The sequence below is a fragment of the Rutidosis leptorrhynchoides genome, chromosome 4, assembly GCF_046630445.1.
Source record: "Rutidosis leptorrhynchoides isolate AG116_Rl617_1_P2 chromosome 4, CSIRO_AGI_Rlap_v1, whole genome shotgun sequence".
In the NCBI taxonomy this organism is placed as follows: Eukaryota; Viridiplantae; Streptophyta; class Magnoliopsida; order Asterales; family Asteraceae; genus Rutidosis; species Rutidosis leptorrhynchoides.
Window position 1 is genome coordinate 58,747,286 of NC_092336.1, and position 25,742 is coordinate 58,773,027.

Sequence of the window (25,742 nt, forward strand, 5' to 3'; positions counted from 1 at the left end):
AAATTTACCAAGTTATCTTAAACATATGTCACATATATCTGTAACAAATAACTGAAAATACTTTTGCTTTGGACTAAACTAAACTGTTTTTACCCGATGAAAGAAAAGAAGAGATGGATCTACATGATGAATCAATTCCATCATTAAAAGGAAGTAAAGTCTTCCGAAAAAGACACGCGCTTCTTGATTTAGGTCATGAAGTTGTCGTCCAGACCAGCTGTAGGTTGACGAAAAATCTAGAAAAGTCATCACTAAAATCAGCAGGAAATCCACGGACCTCAGCATTAAACAGGGTCGCCAAGTGGTCAGATTTATCCTAACCATGAGAAGGATTTATCTCGTACAATGGGGGGCACCATGCAAATTAGCTGGATAAGACTAATGAATCAGATCCCCAGAAAGGATAATCTCCTTAAAGATTAAAAATCAGCTTTTAAGACTGATATTACTCAATCCTAGAGATTGACCTTAAAGATTGAGAATTACAAACTCATGGAATTCAATGATATCTAAACTCGAGCTTGAACGAGAAAATATTTTGATCAAAATTACAAACCGATTTGTTTTCTGAAAACCCTATTTTTAATGCGTTCATTACCATTGAACGTAAAATCCTAGGAATTCACCTGGAATTCATTAGGTCACCTGAACTAAATCGGGTGTCAACCGTAAGAACGGTGGTTGCATAGCATGGTCAAAGACAGGACCTTGTGCCAGACTGAAAAATTATAAGGGTGAGCTTTACTATTGCTCCTACCAAGGATAGTAATTGCGTCCGACACGTTATAGACCATAATTAAAAGCATGCCAGGGGACATTGCCTTAACAGTTGCTTGTTCAACGCTTTCCTTTACAACCGGACGGTAGTTTACCGAAAGGTAATATACGGGACAAGTAAACTGGACGTGTTGCTTTCCAAATACAAGGTTAGCAAGTGGGTGACACAAAACCGCAAGTTTTGAGCTAAAATTTTCAAATCTGAAACCCACCAAACCCACAAAAATATTTTGCAAACACCGGTAAAGGGTTATTCCGGAAAACTTATCTAGGGTAAAAACTAGATTTCAAAAGATCAAATGTTTTCATAAAGATCCAATTTCCTTAATGGACCTAAATTTTTATAGTCATGTGGGACTGTAAACCATATCGTTACTACCATTGTTTATATCACCGTATAGAAATCACTGATGTACAAAGTGTGAAGAATAAAGAAGTGATTCTTGTATTTCAAGACGATATTGCTTGAGGACAAGCAACGCTCAAGTGTGGGAATATTTGATAATGCTAAAAACGAACATATATTTCATAGCATTATTCCTCAAGAAAGACAAGCTTTTAGTTGCAATTGTTCTATTTACAAGTGATATTCGTTTAAATAATAAAAGGTGAAGACAAAAGACAGATTCGACGAATTGAAGACGCAAACGACCAAAAAGCTCAAAAGAACAAAAGACAATCAAAGAGGTTCCAATTATTGATAAGAAACGTCTCGAAATCACAAGAGTACAAGATTCAAAACGCAAAGTACAAAATATAAAATTGTACGCAAGGACGTTCGAAAATCCGGAACCGGGACCAGAGTCAACTCTTAACGCTCGACGCAACGGACTAAAAATTACAAGTTAACTATGCATATAAATATAATATAATATATAATTAATTATATTAATTATATATATATTATATATATATTATAAACCGTCGGTAAACAAAGAGCCAAACTCCTCTGAGCTGTAAAAGTAACCTCCGCGACTCGCGGAGTTTGAAGAGGTTTTCACCGCGAGTCGCGGAGCCCCAAAATTCAACTTTTCCTATAAAAGCAACCGAATTCTGATCGCAATTCATAATCTTTTTTTCTTCTTATCATACGTAAACGATATATATATATATATATATATATATATATATATATATATATATATATATATATATAATTTATATTTTAATTTTAATTTTAATTCTAATAATAAGGGTATGTTAGCGAATGTTGTAAGGGTGTAAGTCGAAATTCTGTCCGTGTAACGCTACGCTATTTTTAATCATTGTAAGTTATGTTCAACCTTTTTATATTAATGTCTCGTAGCTAAGTTATTATTATGCTTATTTAAAACGAAGTAATCATGATGTTGGGCTAATTACTAAAATTGGGTAATTGGGCTTTGTACCATAATTGGGGTTTGGACAAAAGAACGACACTTGTGGAAATTAGACTATGGGCTATTAATGGGCTTTATATTTGTTTAACTAAATGATAGTTTGTTAATGTTAATATAAAGATTTACAATTGGGCGTCCCTATAAATTACCATATACACTCGATCGGACACGATGGGCGGGGTATTTATATGTACGAATAATCATTCATTTAACCGGACACGGGAATGGATTAATAGCCACTAGAATAATTAAAACAGGGGTGAAATTACATTCAAGGGTAATTGGTGTAATTGTTAACAAAGTAGTAAAACCTTGGTTTACACGCAGTCGATAACCTGGTGTATTCATTAAACAAAGTATTAAAACCTTGTTACAATTCGAATCCCCAATTAGTTGGAATATTTAACTTCGGGTATAATAATAATTTGACGAGGACAATCGCACTTTATATTTATGACTGATGGACTGTTATGGACAAAAACCAGACGGACAGATTAAATAATCTAGGACAAAGGACAATTAACCCATGGGCATAAAACTAAAATCAACACGTCGAACATCATGATTACGGAAGTTTAAATAAGCATAATTCTTTTATTTCATATTTAATTTCCTTTATTTTATATTTAATTGCACTTCTAATTATCGCACTTTTATTTATTGTTATTTAATCGCACTTTTATTATTCGCAATTTCATTATCGTTATTTACTTTAAGTTTTAATTTAAGTCTTTTATTTATTTAATATTTTACATTAGGTTTTAACTGCGACTAAAGTTTTAAAATCGACAAACCGGTCATTAAACGGTAAAAACCCCCCTTTATAATAATAATATTACTTATATATATGTTTGTATTTTTATAAAAGTAAACTAATATAGCGTTGAGCTTTGTTTAAAAAAGATTCCCTGTGGAACGAACCGGACTTACTAAAAACTACACTACTGTATGATTAGGTACACTGCCTATAAGTGTTGTAGCAAGGTTTAAGTATATCCATTCTCTAAATAAATAAATATCTTGTGTAAAATTGTATCGTATTTAATAGTTTTTCCTAGTAAAATATAAACTATTTCTTATACACTTAGCTTCGACATCAAGCTTGCGGAAGTATAAAACCGTCATCGAATCATTAAGGTGAGTGGAATAATTATACGATATGTATATGGCGTATTTATTTGTGAATGTTATGGTATGAACCAACGAGCCGGTAGTGCCATAACATGTATGTGACGAGTGTCGCGATGTGAACCACGAGCCGGTAGCATCAAAGTATGAACCACGAGCCGGTAGCACTATAAAATGAAGTGTGAACCACGAGCCGGTAGCACTATAAAATGAAGTGTGAACCACGAGCCGGTAGCACTATAAAATGAAGTGTGAACCACGAGACGGTAGCACTATAAAATGAAGTGTGAACCACGAGCCGGTAGCACTATAAAATGAAGTGTGTACCACGAGCCGGTAGCACTATAAAATAAGGTGTGAACCACGAGCCGGTAGCGCCAAAGTGAGAACCACGAGCCGGTAGCACTATAAAGGAGTATGACTCAAATGCGTATGGTGTGAACCAGGAGCCGGTAGCACCATAGCGTTATGGTTAACTATATTGGGTTTATTGATTGTTTAGCATATTATATATATATTGTGTTGAGTATATGCTTGAAAGGACCCGTCCTAATCCATCTGGACGAATACATTACATTTGGTTACATCGCGAGGTACTTGACCTCTATATGATACATTTTACAAACATTGCATTCGTTTTTAAAAGACAAACTTTCATTACATCGAAAGTTGACGGCATGCATACCATTTCATAATATATCCAACTATAATTGACTTAATAATAATCTTGATGAACTCAACGACTCGAATGCAACATCTTTTGAAATATGCCATGAATGACTCCAAGTAATATCTCCAAAATAAGCAAATACACAGCAGAAGATTTCTTTCATACCTGAGAATAAACATGCTTTCAAGTGTCAACCAAAAGGTTGATGAGTTCATAAGTTTATCATAAAACAATAAAATTCATCATTTTGATAGACCACAAGATTTAAATGCTGCATGGTACAAATGGGCCTGAATCCTATACCCACCTGTAATGTACATGCGATATCTTTTAAATACAGTACACCTTTCTCGTGTACGAAATCCATTTTTCATAAATCTTAGTAACCGTACACATATCTCGTGTACAAAAATATCATACACATAACCTGTGTATAAAATCATTCTCTCGATACATAACATTCACTTTACTTTCATTGATTGGCTTGGTAACCGACCTTAACATATAATGCGCATCAATAATATCCCCAAAACAGAACATCTCGTCTGTATAATATATAAACTTCGAAGTACTAAACACCACGCCCACTAGCTCTTCTGTCTAGTGAACATTCTGGGTGGGGGTGTTAAACCCGGTAGCTACCTTAGGATTTGCGTGAATTAGGGCCATACCTGATTCTAACTCTTAGGTTACCAAGCAATAATAATCAGGGGAAATATTCATAACAATTAGTGGGTATTATCACGTCCAACTAATTCAATCATAATCCACAGAACTTCTGTCTGCATAATAATTCATTCGAGGAATGTTTTGCTTGGGTCTATCTCGTCAAACATTTATAAAAGCATCCAGTCCAAAAATATAGATTTCAAAGGCATTTAATAAAGCAGTTGTAAAACAGTTATAAAACAGCGCATGTATTCTCAGTCCCAAAAATGTAAAGAGTAAAAGGGAATCAAATGAACTCACTTAATGTATTTTGTAGTAAAAATACATATGACTATATTGAACAATGCAGGGTTTGCCTCGGATTCACGAACCTATATCAGTTATATATATTAAAACATGTAATAATATTCAAACAAGTTCATGTATTAATATTATTAATATATATATTTTTTTATTAGTAATTTATATGTTATTTATTATAATTATTATATGTAAATATTTAGAAATATTATATAATATATTAAGATTAATATTTATATATATAATCATATTACTATCTATAATGTATAATATATTTATATATTATGTTTCACTAAATTTTATTATATAAAGATAATATTTTGTTTACAAATATAAAAGTAATGTTAGTATAGATATGTAATAAATATATAATATTTGTTGTAATAATAATAATAATAATAATAATAATAATAATAATAATAATAATATTAATAATAATAATAATAATAATAATAATAATAATAATAGTAATAGTAATAGTAATAATAATAGAGTTATACCAATTATTATCATCATTATCATCCATCAATCATCATCATCTGAACACCATCATCATCATACACAACATCATCATCATCTCGGATCATAATCATCAACATCATCTCATCATCCCGTCTTCATCATCAAAACAACATCATCACATCGATCTCATATCATTATCATCATCCATCACACACTATGTAATCACAAGTGGCCGCCTGTTTTGATAATCTTCGGCCCACAACAGAAATTGTAAGTCACGGCCCAACAACAAGCTAAAAACTCTTGGTCTAATAAGATGAGATGGAGTAACAGCCCACAACAAGCGTACGGCCCAAATGCAACCAAATACTCGATGGCCAAAATAAAATAAAATAAAAATAGATGCTCCTTAATGTTACCAATTTCTGAGTGGGGTCATCATTACCCACTTGCCCACTATGTTCTTTAAGGTTGGCCACCACAATATTACTTTATGTTTATTTGTCCTTCTTTGCTCGAAGAAAAAAAAAATGAAAACTATATATATGTGCAGCGGTCTTTGTTGGTTTCCCATCAGAAAATATTGGCAGTGGTGATGACGGGTTGATGGTAGTGATGGGTTGTTGGGTGTCGGCATAACAGTAGAGAAAAAAATAAAAAAATAATAAGAATAAAAGTGACCATGATGGTTATGGTGGTTGTACATGGGTTTTGTTTGAATAGAAGAAGGAAAGAATCATTGTTCGATAGTAGTGGGAATAATATAGTGGTAGTTTTTGTATACAGAAACAGAATGCAACGTGCATCAGCACATGAGCGGTTCTAGGTTCATTAATAGAAATATCAATATAAAGTAGCTTCAAACACTTGAAGGTGGCGGTGATGGTTTTCGAACAAAATGAGAGAGAGTGATGGAGATGGGTATTTTGTGTTGGTCTTAGTCCCATACAGAAAATGGATCAAGAAAAATCATTGAAGGTTTGTGATACTCGAAACCAAAAGTAGAATCATTGGTGGGTTCATGGGGTGGTTTTCGGATAGAAACATAAGACAGTCTCAAATCACGATGGGGTGATTGATGGTTGAGATAATGTTTTGGTTCGGAGGTGATGGTGGTGAAAGATGGGCGACTTGGAGATGGTGTTTGCCGGAAGTCTATAAACATGAATCTGATGGTGGCGGATCATGGGTGCTATTGGGGTGGTCTTGGGTGTTTAGTGATGGCGGATAGAAGTGGACGGAGTGCTTATGAGTGGCTCGTGATTGTAGGTGGTTATGGAGAGGTGAGTTAAATGGCGGTTTAATTTGAACATAAGGTAGCACTAGTCGAAGAATTTGTTTTATGATTGTTGGGTTCCTTCTCGACAGGAAATAGTTGCAATAATACGTAAGCAGTGGTGATGGTTTCATGGTTGATTATCGATGGTAGTGGTGATTAGTAGTGATTAATAGTGGTGGTGAGTTCTCGTGTTATCGATGGTAGTAGAATATAGAAGATAAAGGAATAGTATTAGCAGGAGTTAGTAAATAAATTAGGTGATCAAATGATGTTTGCGGATGGTGGTGTACGAGTTTAAAGTGGGTTCACGGAGGTTGAAGGTTGTTCTCGGGCTTCATGAATGAAGAAGAAAACATAAGAGTAATATATATAGATAAGAGAGTGAATGATGATGGTGAGTTAAGAAACAAATACAGTAGTATACATTAAACAAACGTGCATACTCTAAATAAATATCCTGCCGACAGTTTAAAGCGGATATTATTTCGGGTCCATTGCTAAACAGTTAAAATATAAATTTGTTCCTAAAAATCCCAAATTTTTAAATTAAGATCATTTATTTATTCTGGTTATTAACTGTTTGAAACCTGATCAAAAGATTCGATAATTATTTATTTTCTGTTCCAATTTATATGTACGGGGTACAAAAACTTAGATTGAAATGGTAACAAAAATATTTATCAAAACTATTATCTTTTTAATCAAATTTTGGAACAACTTTTATTTTAAAACTTCTTATATATATATATATATATATATATATATATATATATATATATATATATATATATATATATATATATATATATATATATATATATATATATATATATATATATATTAGACCTATTTTAAAAATAATTAAACGTCAATCGAAAGTTACAGACATTTTCCATTTAAGCTCAAAATTAATTATATTTAATATACACTATGTATATATATAAACAGTTTTAAATAACAAAATTTACTACGCAAATAAATATACATTAAATAATTAAATTAAATATAACAATATATATACAAGAAATATACATATAAAATAATAGTTTTTATTACAATGTATTTTATTTTACATATTTATTTATAACAATAAATGTATATAATAGTTTATTAATGTTCATGTTATTATATATATTATACATATATTTATATATACACACATATTTATATATATCCACATATTTACAAGCAATGGTTCGTGAATTATCGGGGACAATTGAAGGTCACATGAATATATGAAAATAGTTCAAACTTTTTGAGACTCAACTTTTCAGACTTTGCTTATCGTGTTGAAATTATATAAAGATTAAGTTTAAATTTGATCGAAAATTTCCGGGTCGTCACAGTACCTACCCGTTAAAGAAATTTCGTCCCGAAATTTGATTGGGATGGTCATGGCTGACAATAAGTAAGTTTTCATGACGCATACGAGCTAGAAATTTGAGTTTTTATCATTAGTGAGTAATATGGATAAAACGATTCGATTATGTGAAGCGTACGAGTGAAGTTGTCACAAAAGATTAAGATAGAGCTTTAACTTTTGACGTAGTCACGGTGGATTTCCGGAATTTAAAGGATTTAGAGAAAATCTTCGTATAAGATTTGATTCTTCGAAAATTAAGGAAATTAGGATCCGTTTTGATTAAATACGATATCCTGTTACGATTGCTCTGTCGGACATTTCACTATAAATCCACTCTCTTCGTTTTCTTATTTTCACAACTTCTCATCTTTTATACTTCAATTCATATTTCCTTTCTATTTTAGAGTTCCATACTTTTGTGTTCTCTTCCCGACTTTAAGTCAAACGAATAATGGTCCAGAATTCGTATGTATAAAGTTTCGAATGAATCTGACTAATATTCTAAGAGATAGATTGTAATAGTACGATCTTGATTGGTTAAATTACCAGAATTTAGAGAAAAGATTGGACTATCAGGAAAATATGTTCTTGATATATTTAGAAATTAGATAGAATGTAAGAGTCGTGTAAATGACACATGATGACGTTATGATATGTGAATCATCACATTCCATTAGAAACTCAGCATGACTTACTGTAATATAATCACGTTGATCAAGTGTCATTATATAATACTAACTCACGTTTCAGTTCCCAACACTACTTCAAAATCATTCATAATTCAAACTCGAATTTTAAAGAAATTTAGAAACTAAAGTAGTTTCCTTTATGATGTAATATAGATAGCACGAAGAAAAAAAATAATTTTGGACGAGAATATTTATGAAAATATCTTCAGAAATATCGAAGATATTTATGATGATATTTCTAAGTTCGATGGTTGATGAAGAAAGATTTTCCGCAATATGTTAACATGACTTCGGAGCAGGATATTCTCTAAAGATTTCATCGGATCCAGAATTACTTGGATTCTTTGAATATAGGGTTTGGTCCTTGTATTTGTCCTTGGTCTCCTTCATGGTTAACTCAATCTGTTTTTCAGTATCAAATTTTCTGAGCTTTGCCAACATACTATTCGTTATCATTAAACTTTTGGTTGTTAAGGTCGTTTACAGCTTTTGCTGCTTTATGAGCATTTTCAAAATTTAGAGTATTGATTCACAGACTGGGTGCTTTTCAGAATTTCAGAATGGAAGATCATAATTCTAAGAGATAGATGTTATATGTATGCATATAACTATTGATGTAGTAACGTTGCGAGATTCAAAATACTGTTTGCTAATTCTCAGTAATTGGTATGGTAATTCTCGTTACAAGATGTAGATGAGTATACGATAGGGTTTTAATGAACAAATATAGTGGTTTTTAGGAGACACTTAAGCCAATGAGTGATGAAGTTGCTGGTAAGTTTACCGCTAATGTGGTGGAATATAAACGGTTCCCCGATAACGACGACGAAGGGCAAACTTATATATCAACGTTATAATAGAGTTTATTTGAATGAAAAATCGAAGTTGATTTGTTGGAGCTGTGACAAAATTGGCTACTTTGAAAAGGAATTGCAAAGTTATTTTTGGTAATAACAACGCCAAAGGAGTTAGCACAGATACGTTTTAAACGTTTACTCAGGTTTTGTGTTTTCAGGTGCATAACTATATGCATCAATCTTTTCTCCCGTAGATGAAGTGCGGTTGGTTCATTCTTTCGATTGAGGTGTTTTCAAGAATAATGAAAAGGTCTATACGCAGATTGTAATCGTTAAGATACAAATGAGGTTTAAGATGAAATCAAGTGGCAAACTTGAAGAAATGTTTAGTTTCATATGTTATAATCAATATTTTAATTCATTTTAATTATCCAATGTTATTAGTCCACAGTAAATAGTCCACAGTTAACAGTCCAATAATTCATATATAGTTTAATATATAATATTCGAATTAATTAATACGTATCGTGACCCGTGTACATGTCTCAGACTCGATCACAACTCAAAGTATATATATTATCGTAGAATCAACCTCAACCCTGTATAGCGAACTCGATCATTACAGCATATAGAGTGTCTATGGTTATTCCAAATAATATATATAGATGCGTCGATATGATATGTCAAAACCTTGTATACGTGTCCCGATATTTAAAGTGCATAAAATAAATAACAGAAATTAAATGATGATAAATAAAGTGCGTAAAGTGTAGTGACCCGAACTTTTCCATGTTTATATATATTAATTGAGATTGATGTTTACATGATTAAATGTTTCCAACATGTTAAGCAATCAAACTTGTTAAGACTTGATTAATTGAAATAGGTTTCATATAGACAATTGACCACCCAAGTTGATCGGTGATTCACGAACGTTAAAACTTGTAAAAAAAACTATATGATGACATATATATGGTTATATATATAGTTAACATGATATTATGATAAGTAAACATATCATTAATTATATTAACAATGAACTACATATGTAAAAACAAGACTACTAACTTAATGATTTTGAAACGAGACATATATGTAACGTTTATCGTTGTAACGACATTTAATGTATATATATCATATTAAGAGATATTCGTACATCATAATATCATGATAATATAATAATTTAAAATCTCTTTTGATATTATAAACATTGGGTTAACAACATTTAACAAGATCGTTAACCTAAAGGTTTCAAAACAACACTTACATGTAACGACTAACGATGACTTAACGACTCAGTTAAAATGTATATACATGTAGTGTTTTAATATGTATTTATACACTTTTGAAAGACTTCAATAAACTTATCAAAATACTTCTACTTAACAAAAATGCTTACAATTACATTCTCGTTCAGTTTCATCAACAATTCTACTCGTATGCACCCGTATTCATACTCGTACAATACACAGCTTTTAGATGTATGTACTATTGGTATATACACTCCAATGATCAGCTCTTAGCAGCCCATGTGAGTCACCTAACACATGTGGGAACCATCATTTGGCAACTAGCATGAAATATCTCATAAGATTACAAAAATATGAGTAATCATTCATGACTTATTTACATGAAAACAAAATTACATATCCTTTATATCTAATCCATACACCAACGACCAAAAACACCTACAAACACTTTCATTCTTCAATTTTCTTCATCTAATTGAACTCTCTCAAGTTCTATCTTCAAGTTCTAAGTGTTCTTCATAAATTCCAAAAGTTCTAGTTTCATAAAATCAAGAATACTTTCAAGTTTGCTAGCTCACTTCCAATCTTGTAAGGTGATCATCCAACCTCAAGAAATCTTTGTTTCTTACAGTAGGTTATCATTCTAATACAAGGTAATAATCATATTCAAACTTTGGTTCAATTTCTATAACTATAACAATCTTATTTCAAGTGATGATCTTACTTGAACTTGTTTTCGTGTCATGATTTTGCTTCAAGAACTTTGAGCCATCCAAGGATCCATTGAAGCTAGATCCATTTTTCTCTTTTCCAGTAGGTTCATCCAAGGAACTTAAGGTAGTAATGATGTTCATAACATCATTCGATTCATACATATAAAGCTATCTTATTCGAAGGTTTAAACTTGTAATCACTAGAACATAGTTTAGTTAATTCTAAACTTGTTCGCAAACAAAAGTTAATCCTTCTAACTTGACTTTTAAAATCAACTAAACACATGTTCTGTATCTATATGATATGCTAACTTAATGATTTAAAACCTGGAAACACGAAAAACACCGTAAAACCGGATTTACGCCGTCGTAGTAACACCGCGGGCTGTTTTGGGTTAGTTAACTAAAAACTATGATAAACTTTGATTTAAAAGTTGTTATTCTGAGAAAATGATTTTTATTATGAACATGAAACTATATCCAAAAATTATGGTTAAACTCAAAGTGGAAGTATGTTTTCTAAAATGGTCATCTAGACGTCGTTCTTTCGACTGAAATGACTACCTTTACAAAAACGACTTGTAACTTATTTTTCCGACTAGAAACCTATAATTTTTTTGTTTAGATTCATAAAATAGAGTTCAATATGAAACCATAGCAATTTGATTCACTCAAAACGGATTTAAAATGAAGAAGTTATGGGTAAAACAAGATTGGATAATTTTTCTCATTTTAGCTACGTGAAAATTGGTAACAAATCTATTCCAACCATAACTTAATCAACTTGTATTATATATTATGTAATCTTGAGATACCATAGACACGTATACAATGTTTCGACCTATCATGTCGACACATCTATATATATTTCGGAACAACCATAGACACTCTATATGTGAATGTTGGAGTTAGCTATACAGGGTTGAGGTTGATTCCAAAATATATATAGTTTGAGTTGTGATCAATACTGAGATACGTATACACTGGGTCGTGGATTGATTCAAGATAATATTTATCGATTTATTTCTGTACATCTAACTGTGGACAACTAGTTGTAGGTTACTAACGAGGACAGCTGACTTAATAAACTTAAAACATCAAAATATATTAAAAGTGTTGTAAATATATTTTGAACATACTTTGATATATATGTATATATTGTTATAGGTTCGTGAATCAACCAGTGGCCAAGTCTTACTTCCCGACGAAGTAAAAATCTGTGAAAGTGAGTTATAGTCCCACTTTTAAAATCTAATATTTTTGGGATGAGAATACATGCAGGTTTTATAAATGATTTACAAAATAGACACAAGTACGTGAAACTACATTCTATGGTTGAATTATCGAAATCGAATATGCCCCTTTTTATTAAGTCTGGTAATCTAAGAATTAGGGAACAGACACCCTAATTGACGCGAATCCTAAAGATAGATCTATTGGGCCTAACAAACCCCATCCAAAGTACCGGATGCTTTAGTACTTCGAAATTTATATCATATCCGAAGGGTGTCCCGGAATGATGGGGATATTCTTATATATGCATCTTGTTATTGTCGGTTACCAGGTGTTCACCATATGAATGATTTTTATCTCTATGTATGGGATGTGTATTGAAATATGAAATCTTGTGGTCTATTGTTACGATTTGATATATATAGGTTAAACCTATAACTCACCAACATTTTTGTTGACGTTTTAAGCATGTTTATTCTCAGGTGATTATTAAGAGCTTCCGCTGTCGCATACTTAAATAAGGACAAGATTTGGAGTCCATGCTTGTATGATATTGTGTAAAAACTGCATTCAAGAAACTTATTTTGTTGTAACATATTTGTATTGTAAACCATTATGTAATGGTCGTGTGTAAACAGGATATTTTAGATTATCATTATTTGATAATCTACGTAAAGCTTTTTAAACCTTTATTGATGAAATAAAGGTTATGGTTTGTTTAAAAATGAATGCAGTCTTTGAAAAACGTCTCATATAGAGGTCAAAACCTCGCAACGAAATCAATTAATATGGAACGTTTTTAATCAATAAGAACGGGACATTTCATAAAGTAAATAACAGAAATTAAATGATGATAAATAAAATTGCGATAATTAAAATGTAATAAGGAATTAACAGTTAGCTAGGAACAGTTAGCTAGGATTTTGTTAGCGTGGATTCTTAACAAAATTTCTCATAGTTAATTTATTTGTTTCTAACAAATTTTATTTTGTCCAATGTTTTCTTCATTATGCCACTTGTTGGATCCTGATAAGTCAAAATCCAAATATGAAATTGAATGATAATGGTTATTCTGTGGTGAACAGATTCGTGTATCTATGGATGTAAGTAGGATAGTAAATGACTGTTGAATCAGATTCGAAGAATGTACAGTGTAACTTATTAATGTGAAATCTAAATATTCCTCGGGTATTACCTACCCGTTAAAATATTTTCACCATTAACAGTTTACAAAAGAATTTTTAATTACAATCTTTATGAAAACATATATACATATATATTTCCTTCAGATGTAATCATGAATTTAATGAGTTAATATGATATTAAACTCGTTGATTTACCGTCAGAACAAGAATATATAATTTCTAAAACACTAGAGATTACATAATCATCATGTCGAATGAAGATCAAGGATGTAGAACGATACGTAGAACGAAGATTATACTCGGGGTACAGAATGAGATGTTGAGGCATGTGGTGTTGAAACTTGAGTTGTTGGTGGTACTGTTGGTGCCAGTGATGTTGCTGAAGCTGGTAAGTTTTACACCATGTTTTCTAAATTGATTACTCGAGAGCGAAGCTCGTTGACTTCTTCCATTATTCCGGGATGATTGTCGGTCGGAACGAGCAGATGAATAAGGTTTTGAATTTATGATAGTATATAATCATGGCGAGATATTCGAGTAATGAGGGTGAAAATAGTGTTTCGGATTTGTTCTCCGGTGAGTGCTTCAGGTTCTTCGCCAAGAGTGCAGGTTGGTGGGTGGAAAGGATCACCTTCTTCTCGTCTCTATCGGTTAAGTCGACTACGAACTCATCCCCAATTCATCCAAAATTGAAGATGACTAGTTGGTTGATCCATTTCATTTACACTGCTTTCTGAGCTTAGGTGAATATCCATATCAGAATAGCTGTCGGAATAACTATCGGAATAGCTATTGGAATCTGAGGGACACGAACTGGTTGAGGGATTCATCTCGTATGATCAGATGAAGGATTTTCGATAAGAAATAGATTATAGGATGTAGATTAGTACCCTGCAATACATAATTTACATATGCATATATAATACTAAAATCCCATAAGTTACGGAGGAATCTACGAAAGCTGTCAGGCAAAGTTTACAGTAACAGATACGCTAAGATCTGAATTTTGTTTCTACACTATTCATGCAATCAATGTAATAAGAAGTGTCTAGACTAAGAATGATAAGCAGGTAATTTCCTAAGGATGATAAGTAGATGATTTTCGACACGAAATGATAAGCTAAACTTTTGACATGCAGACACGGTCGAAGTCCAGACCCACTAATGCATCTAAACAACTTATCAGTTAGACACATTAATGCAGACCTGGTTCGCTAAGACCACCGCTCTGATACCAACTGAAAGGACCCATCCTAATCCATCTGGACGAATACATTACATTTGGTTACATCTCGAGGTACTTGACCTCTATATGATACATTTTACAAACATTGCATTCGTTTTTAAAAGACAAACTTTCATTACATCGAAAGTTGACGGCATGTATACCATTTCATAATATATCCAACTATAATTGACTTAATAATAATCTTGATGAACTCAACGACTCGAATGCAACGTCTTTTGAAATATGCCATGAATGACTCCAAGTAATATCTCTAAAATGAGCAAATGCACAGCGGAAGATTTCTTTCATACCTGAGAATAAACATGCTTTCAAGTGTCAACTAAAAGGTTGGTGAGTTCATAAGTTTATCATACAACAATAAAATTCATCATTTTGATAGACCACAAGATTTAAATGTTGCATGGTACAAATGAGCCTGAATCCTATACCCACCTGTAATGTACATATGATATCTTTTAAATACAGTACACCTTTCTCGTGTACGAAATTCATTTTTCATAAATCTTAGTAACCGTACACATATCTCGTGTACAAAAATATCATACACATAACCTGTGTATAAAATCATTCTCTCGATATAAAACATTCACTTTACTTTCATTGCTTGGCTTGGTAACCGACCTTAACATATAATGCGTATCAATAATATCCCCAAAACAGAACATCTTGTCTGTATAATATATAAACTTCGAAGTACTAAACACCACGCCCACTAGCTCTTCCGTCTAGTGAACATTATGGGTGGGGGTGTTAAACCCGGTAGCTACCTTTAGGATTCGCGTGAATTAGGGCCATACCCGATTCTAATTCTTAGGTTACCAAGCAATAATAATCAGGGGAAATATTCATAACTATTAGTGGCAATTATCATGTCCAACTAATTCAATCATAATCCACAGAACTTCTGTATGCATAATAATTCATTCGAGGAATGTTTTGCTTGTGTCTATCTCGTCAAACATTTATAAAAAGCATCTCAGTCCAAAAATATAGATTTCAAAGGCATTTAATAAAGCAGTTGTAAAACAGTTATAAAACAGCGCATGTATTCTCAGTCCCAAAAATGTAAAGAGTAAAAGGGAATCAAATGAACTCACTTAATGTATTTTGTAGTAAAAATACATATGACTATATTGAACAATGCAGGGTTGGCCTCGGATTCACGAACCTATATATCAGTTATATATATTAAAACATGTAATAATATTAAAACAAGTTCATGTATTAATATTATTAATATATTTTTTTATTAGTAATTTATATGTTATTTATTATAATTATTATATGTAAATATTTAGAAATATTATATAATATATTAAGATTAATATTTATATATATAATCATATTACTATCTATAATGTATAATATATTTATATATTATGTATCACTAAATTTTATTATATAAAGATAATATTTTGTTTACAAATATAAAAGTATGTAATGTTAGTATAGATATGTAATAAATATATAATATTTTTTGTAATAATAATAATAATAATAATAATAATAATAATAATAATAATAATAATAATAATAATAATAATAATAATAATAATAATAATAATAATAATAATAATAGAGTTATAGCATTTATTATCATCATTATCATTCATCAATCATCATCATCTGAACACCATCATTATCATACACAACATCATCATCATCTCGGATCATAATCATCAACATCATCTCATCATCCCGTCTTCATCATCAAAACAACATCATCACATCGATCTCATATCATTATCATCATCCATCACACACTATGTAATCACAAGTGGCCGCCTGTTTTGATAATCTTCGGCCCACAACAGAAATTGTAAGTCACGGCCCAACAACAAGCTAAAAACTCTTGGTCTAATAAGATGAGATGGAGTAACAGCCCACAACAAGCGTACGGCCCAAATGCAACCAAATACTCGATTGCCAAAAAAAATAAAAATAAATAGATGCTCCGTAATGTTACCAATTTCTGAGTGGGGTCTTCATTACCCACTTGCCCACTATGTTCTTTAAGGTTGTCCACCACAATATTACTTTATGTTTATTTGTCCTTCTTTGCTCGAAGAAAAAAAAATGAAAACTATATATATGTGTAGCGGTCTTTGTTGGTTTCCCATCAGAAAATATTGGCAGTGGTGATGACGGGTTGATGGTAGTGATGGGTTGTCGGGTGTCGGCATAACAGTAGAGAAAAAAATAAAAAAAATAATAAGAATAAAAGTGATCATGATGGTTATGGTGGTTGTACATGGGTTTTGTTTGAATAGAATAAGAAAAGAATCATTGTTCGATAGCAGTGGGAATAATATAGTGGTGGTTTTTGTATACAGAAACGGAATGCAACGTGCAGCAGCACAGGAGCGGTTCTAGGTTCATTAATAGAAATATCAATATAAAGTAGCTTCAAACACTTGAAGGTGGCGGTGATGGTTTTTGAACAAAATGAGAGAGAGTGATGGAGATGGGTATTTTGTGTTGGTCTTAGTCCCAAACAGAAACCGGATCAAGAAAAATCATTGAAGGTTTGTGATACTCGAAACCAAAAGTAGAATCATTGGTGGGTTCATGGGGTGGTTTTCGGATAGAAACATAAGACAGTCTCAAATCACGATGGGGTGATTGATGGTTGAGATAATGTTGTGGTTCGGAGGTGATGGTGGTGAAAGATGGGCGACTTGGAGATGGTGTTTGCCGGAAGTCTATAAACATGAATCTGATGGTGGCGGATCATGGGTGCTATTGGGGTGGTCTTGGGTGTTTAGTGATGGTGGATAGAAGTGGACGGAGTGGTTATGAGTGGCTCGTGATTGTAGGTGGTTATGGAGAGGTGAGTTAAATGGCGGTTTAATTTGAACATAAGGTAGCACTAGTCGAAGAATTTGGTTTATGATTGTTGGGTTCCTTCTCGATAGGAAATAGTTGCAATAATACGTAAGTAGTGGTGATGGTTTCATGGTTGATTATCGATGGTAGTGGTGATTAGTAGTGATTAATAGTGGTGGTGAGTTCTCGTGTTATCGATGGTAGTAGAATATAGAAGATAAAGGAATAGTATTAGCAGGAGTTAGTAAATAAAGGAGGTGATCAAATGATGTTTGCGGATGGTGGTGTACGAGTGAAGTGGGTTCACGGAGGTTGAAGGTTGTTCTCGGGCTTCATGAATGAAGAAGAAAACATAAGAGTAATATATATAGATAAGAGAGTGAATGATGATGGTGAGTTAAGAAACAAATACAGTAGTATACATTAAACAAATGTGCATACTCTAAATAAATATCCTGCCGACAGTTTAAAGCGGATATTATTTCGGGTCCATTGCTAAACAGTTAAAATATAAATTTGTTCCTAAAAATCCCAAATTTTTAAATTAAGATCATTTATTTATTCTGGTTATTAACTGTTTGAAACCTGATCAAAAAGATTCGATAATTATTTATTTTCTGTTCCAATTTATATGTATGGAGTACAAAAACTTAGATTGAAATGGTAAAAAAAATATTTATCAAAACTATTATCTTTTTAATCAAATTTTGGAACAACTTTTATTTTAAAACTTCTTATATATATATATATTAGACCTATTTTAAAAATAATTAAACGTCAACCGAAAGTTACAGACATTTACCATTTAAGCTCAAAATTAATTATATTTAATATACACTATGTATATATATAAGCAGTTTTAAATAACAAAATTTACTACGCAAATAAATATACATTAAATAATTAAATTAAATATAACAATATATATACAAGAAATATACATATAAAATAATAGTTTTTATTACAATGTATTTTATTTTACATATTTATTTATAACAATAAATGTATATAATAGTTTATTAATGTTCATGTTATTATATATATTATACATATATTTATATATATACACATATTTATATATATCCACATATTTACAAGTAATGGTTCGTGAATTATCAGGGACAATCGAAGGTCACATGAATATATGAAAATAGTTCAAACTTTTTGAGACTCAACTTTTCAGACTTTGCTTATCGTGTCGAAATTATATAAAGATTAAGTTTAAATTTGATCGGAAATTTCCGGTTCGTCACAATGCTAATGCGGTTTTGTGTTAATGTACGATTTGTTAGTTTTACGGGTATGATGACATGCTATTTGTGTTACAAGTTCGTATAAGGTAATTGGTGGGTGCGATTGCAAATAGATGGGTTATATATGTGTATGTATAATTGTTGCACTCACTAAGCTTTGCTTACCCTCTCGTTTTTACCTTTTTATAGGCTCCGGCGTGGACAAAGGAAAGGGTATTCGTTTGGACTAGTGATCCCGCTTCGTTATGTTAGGAGAAGCTTTTGGGGACATTTGGCTTTTGAAGTTGATCAAGATTTGGGTAGTTTAACCCCCAAACATCATTCACTAGTGTCGTTTGGAATTTAAACTTAAATTGGTCGAAACTTATATTTTGTATGAAACTCGTAATTTCGGTCGATGTGGGCCCGGTATCGTAAAACGTGTTTTATCATTGAATCGTGTGAGTATTCCATATATTAATATGTTGTGAAAAGCGTTTCATCTAAAAGTGACGGGAAGTGGGAGATCTTTAAACGAAAAATGGAAGTTTTGGACAGCGGGCTGCCAGGCCTTGTGCGCGCCGCGCACTGTGCTGTGTATAAATTTTTTTTTCTTTTCGTGTTCAGTTGGATAACGGGTTGGGTTGTTACAAGTGGTATTAGAGCATGGTCTAAGGGATTTAGACGACTTGAGATAGGTGTCTAGACTTAGACTTTATTGTGTATGCGCTTTATGCGAGACTTGTAGGAGACGGGTCAGACCGGGATTGGTTAGTGTCTAGGTTTATGTGAACTAACCTTGCGCTAATTGTTTTATGTTGTGTTTGCAATCATCAAGCGAGATAGACGTTGTACTAGCAAGTTAATGCGACATGCACGCGTAATAATGATTAGCTACCATTGTTACGGGTTCAAATCGTGTCAAACAAGCGATGTACGACGAATGTCAAGAAAGATGGGGCGGTGTGGTATATGTATGTCGTTTCCTTTACATTTCGTTGTTTAATCAGTGTACATTCTTAAGAATGAAGACGGAAGATGGAATCGGAACTGACGCTCCTGCTCATGAAAGGAAGGATGAGTTAACAGTGAGGGTTGAGGCTGTGCTCGGACAATATTTCTCGGGTTTGTCCAATGAAGTTAGACAAGTTGTCAAGGAGTCAATCGAAGGACGAGTAACAGAATTGGTCCGAGACCAGGTGACTAAGATCGTAAGGGAAGAGTTTGAGAAGAGGTTTTTTTAACCTCGAGGTAGTTGTGGTAAAGAAGTACTTGCAAGGATAGAGTCAAGTGCTCCTGGTAAGAGGACGAGAAATGCGTCTGAAGGCGTCGGAAACGTGAAAAAGAGGAGTAAGAGAGGTTACATACCTTCGTGCTATAATTGTGCACAACGGGGTCATTTGTCGCGTGATTGCACAAATGCGTCTTCAAGCAACGACACATGTTTTAAGTGTCGGAAAGAGGGACACCGCAAGCCAGAGTGTCCCGAGTCATTTAATGATCAAGGTAAAGGTGTAATGGAGAGTGCGGGTAGCAAGAGGAAGGGAGTGTCGGGCTCTAGTAGGTCTAAATGTTACAATTGTGGGCAAGAGGGACATAAGTCTCGTGAATGTTCGTCGGACAAGACTGCATGCTTTTATTGTCGAAATGAAGGGCATCGAAAGTCAGAGTGTCCCGCTTGGGTTTCTAAACAGACTAAAAAGTTGGAAGGTTTCGTGCCTACGTGTCATAATTGTCTACAACGAGGTCATTTGGCACGGGATTGTACGGGTGTACCTTTAAGCACGTTCATGTGCTTTATTTGCCAGAAGGAGGGACACCGAAGGTCGGAGTGTTCCGAATCATTTGCCGATCGGGTTAAGAGGTTAGAGCACAACTACTTGATGGGTAGTGAAGCACAGAAGTCCAATGATACTGCTTCAGGTACTTTCGTTTCGATACAAATATGCCTTAGGATTATTTGTTGTGTGCCGATGGATTCGGGTATGTGTTAGAGACCTAAATCTCGTCTCGAGATCTAGTTAGTCTCGAGTAAACTCTGTAGAGACCCGTCCTAATCCATCTGGATGAAGTCATCAACATTTGGTCCCATTGGGAGGTACAGTCCTAAGTATGCCATGAGCGACTCCATGTAATATCTTTAAAATGAGCAAATGCACAGCGGAAGATTTCTTTCATACCTGAGAATAAACATGCTTTAAAGTGTCAACCAGAAGGTTGGTGAGTTCATAGGTTTATCGAAATTAATCATTTCTATAATTTTAATAGACCACAAGATTTCATTTTCAAAGTTAACTGCAGGAACACTCATCTGCAAAAATAATAATACAGGAACACTCATCTGTACAAAAATCAATTCATATGGTGAACACCTGGTAATCGACATTAACAAATGCATATAGAATATCCCCAAATATACAGGTACACTCATCTGTATATAAAATCGAAGTACTAAAGCATCCATAACCTGGATGGGGTTTGTTAGGCCCATAGATCTATCTTCAGGATTCGCGTCAATTAGTGGCGTTCACTAATTCTTAGGCTACCAAGCTAAAAGGGTGATAATCAATTTCGATAATCCAACCATAGAATGTAGTTTCGATTACTTGTGTTTATTTCGTAAAACATTTATAAAAGCAGCGCATGTATTCTCAGTCCCAAAAATATATATTGCAAAAGCATTTAAAAAGGGAGTAAATGAAACTCACGATACGATATTTTGTAATAAAAATATGCATACGACTGAACTGAACAATGCAAGGTTGGCCTCGGATTCACGAACCTATATCAAGTATATATATTAACACATATAATTAACATGTAATATCAATCAAACTAGTTTATATATATTACCTATTTAATTTAGTAATATATTTGTTATTTCAAAGGTTATATATATATATATATATATATATATATATATATATATATATATATATATATATATATATATATATATATATATATATCTATACAATTAGTATTTTTCCTAACAATGATACATAATAATAATAATAATAATAATAATAATAATAATAATAATAATAATAATAATAATAAATAACTACCTCAAGGAAGTAGCCCTTAAAAAAATGCCCAAGTCCGGGTTTAAACCCGCGATCTACCGCTAACCCGATAACTTCCTTAACCATATTTATTATTATTGTTATTTCACATATCATTAACGAATCAATCATCATCAAATTGTAACTTCATCATCATCAATAACACCATCAATCATCATCGTTAGTATCACGATCATTATTTACTCGTCATAATCATTATCAACGGAATCGGGTAGTAACAGAAACGAACTACACAAGCATCATCATCTATATCATTCACATTGTATCATCATCTCCTAATTATTACGATCACATCATCATCTTCATACATACATCGTCATCATCAGGTTCATCATCATAAACTTATTACTTCACGAAAATATCATGTATCATCATACTCTATTATCATCTTTTCAACAGCTACATTAGCCGGTTCTTGGCCCAACGAAATTAGGAACACAGCCCAAATGAAAGTATGGCAGCCCAAGCAGTCTGCCTACAGCCCAATTCAACTCACTCAGACCATATCAAATTCATTATCCAGCTTATGCGAGTTTAAATGAGTCGACATGGAAATGGGTGGGGTGTATGGTGATATAAATAAAGCATATCTTTACTAAATCATCATTATCTTTATCGATTAAAAACAGAAAAAAAATAAAATAAAGCAGCCGTGATGTTGTTTACTTGGGGTATGATTGAACCGAAAAAAAATAAGCAGCAACAGTAGCGGTTTGCAGTAACAGCTACCAGTCATCGAACAACGTAGTAGCAGTAGCAGACAGAGTTGTAACATTCACGAACATTCACGAACATTTATTAGACCTACTATATGTAATATACTCCAGTCACACTTTATGTACACTTTATTCACGAACATATATGTAATATAGGTCTAACAACTGGTTCTACTATATGTAAAAATATTAATATAGGAGTATATTAGAGTGTACATAAAGTGTGTGAAGCATAAAGTGTTAATTGTATAGGAGTATATTAGAGTGTACATAAAGTGTGTGAAGCGTGCTGTAAAAGTAAAGCTCGGAATCTGTTCAGACAAGCGTGCGCGCCGCGCACAGTTATGGGAGCGCGCCGCGCACGGGGCCTGGTAACAGATTTTTGCTTTTTCTAATTTGAGTTAAATGAGGGGCATTTTGGTCTTTTCACTTGGGGACGGATTTGTAGCCTTGTTATCAGACTTGGAGTCAATTTTAATCATATTCACATCCACACAAACACTCTCATTCATTCTTAGAGAGAGAGAGATTTCTAGAGAGAGATTTAGAGATTTGGGAAAGAAGGAGCTCGAATCGATCAAAAGCTCAAGTGTTAAAGTTGTTCATCTAATAACTAGCTACGTTGTAATTGTGGTGGTATGCTCTAATCTTGATTTCCTTATTTTAATTTGTTTAAGGGTTAGGGTTTGGGTTAGTGATGAACATAAAACCCATATTTGGTGATTTTGGGTGTTCTTGGGTAAGAATTGGGTCATGAGGACTCAAGGGTGACTAACCTAGGGTTTTGAAATGATAAATGGGCTTATGAGTCATAATTGGTTAGTTAATTACTAGCACACCTAGTTGTTATGTAAATAGGTGTTATGTGGGTTAGTGGATGACCCGAAATGGGTGTGTTGACTTTAAAATGGTCAAATTGACCTAGTTGGAAAAGATGGGTATGAAATACCCTAATTGTGTATTCGTTAGTGTTGTTAGACCTTAATCACTAGCTTTTAGTGGTTTATGATGGTCTTGACCTTAAATGGACGGTTTTGGTGTAAGTGGGGCATTTAATGCATTTAAGTCATTAAATGCACATGAGTGAAGTGTTGGTGTTTAGTCTAACTAGTTTGTGTGTTGATTGAGTACTTATTGTATTAGGTACTTTGCTTTGAAGCTTGTGAAAGTATAAAACCGTCATCAAATCGTTAAAGTGAGTGGAATAATTATACGTATGTGTATATGGCGTATTTATTTGTGAATGTTATGATATGAACCAACGAGCTGGTAGTGCCATAACATGTATGTGATGAGTGTCGCGATGTGAACCACGAGCCGGTAGCATCAAAGTGTGAACCACGAGCCGGTAGCACTATAAAATGAAGTGTGGACCACGATCCGGTAGCACTATAAAATGAAGTGTGTACCACGAGCCGGTAGCACTATAAAACAAGGTGTGAACCACTAGCCGGTAGCGCCAAAGTGTGAACCACGAGCCGGTAGTACTATAAAGGAGTACGACTCAAATGCGTATGGTGTGAACCACGAGCCGGTAGCACCATAGCGTTATGGTTAACCATATTGGGTTTATTGATTGTTTAGCATATTATATATATATATATATATATATATATATATATATATATATATATATATATATATATATATATATATATATATATATATATATATATATATTGTGTTAAGTATATGCTAATGCGGTTTTGTGTTAATGTACGACTTGTTAGTATTACGGGTATGATGACATGTTATTTGTGTTACAAGTTCGTATAAGGTAATTGGTGGGTGCGATTGCAAATAGATGGGTTATATATGTGTATGTATAATTGTTGCACTCACTAAGCTTTGCTTACCCTATCATTTTTTACCTTTTTATAGGCTCCGACGTGGACAAAGGAAAGGGTATTCGTTTGGACTAATGATCCTGCTTCGTTATGTTAGGAGAAGCTTTTGGGGACGTTTGGCTTTTGAAGTTGACCGAGATTTGGGTAGTTTAACCACCAAACATCATGCTCTAGTGTCGTTTGGAATTTAAACTTAAATTGGTTGAAACTTATATTTTGTATGAAACTCGTAATTTGGGTCGATGTGGCCCAGTATCGTAAAACGTGTTTTATCATTGAATCGTGTGAGTTTTCCATATATTAATATGTTGTGAAAAGCGTTTCATCTAAAAGTGACGGCAAATGGGAGATCTTTAAATGAAAAATGGAAGTTTTGGACAGCGGGCTGCCAGACCTTGTGCGCGCCGCGCACTGTGCTGTGTATAAAAAAAATATTTTGCGTATTCAGTTGGATAACGGGTTGGGTTGTTACAGTGATTATGTTTGTGTAGTATGTATATGTATATATAGAGTAATAAAGTATATGTATATATAGAGTAATAAAGTATATGTAAAAGAAAAAAAAAAGAAAAAAATCTAGCCGTTGAAAAAAGAAAAAGAAAAAAAGAAAATAAAATTCATGGCCCCCACATTTCTATCCGTTATTCACGTTACAGGACCCACTGGCGGATCCGTTAACGGCTTGCTGGTTTCGGACGTCAGCCGGTGGCGATGGGTGGCGATGGCTGGTCACTAACGACTGCAGGTGGCCTTATCTTTACCCAAAAGAAGCCTAAAAATAGTCAATTGAGGGAGGGTATCTACTTCCAAAGAGATTTCATCAAACACCTTGAATACATAAAAATAAATCATAATAATGAATTTTGAATGAGAAGTGATATATCCAACACACATTTTGATAGATCCACCTAAATTTACTATACTGCCCCTTA

At 33.0% G+C, this 25,742-nt stretch overlaps 1 protein-coding gene across 2 annotated transcripts in view; it reads left to right on the forward strand.

Annotated features, from left to right (window-relative positions):
• The window catches only part of LOC139843651 (isochorismate synthase, chloroplastic-like), a 58,269-nt gene extending 33,374 nt beyond the window's left edge, over nt 1–24,895 (forward strand). Inside the window, exon 18 of one of the 2 annotated variants that reach the window (XM_071833767.1) lies at nt 24,845–24,895. The gene's annotated coding sequence lies outside the window, so the exon portion shown is untranslated. Of the gene's footprint in view, nt 1–19,371; nt 19,553–24,844 lie in introns of those variants that run through there. The other variant, XM_071833766.1, reaches the window with a different exon arrangement.
• The last annotated feature ends 847 nt before the right edge of the window (nt 24,896–25,742 follow it).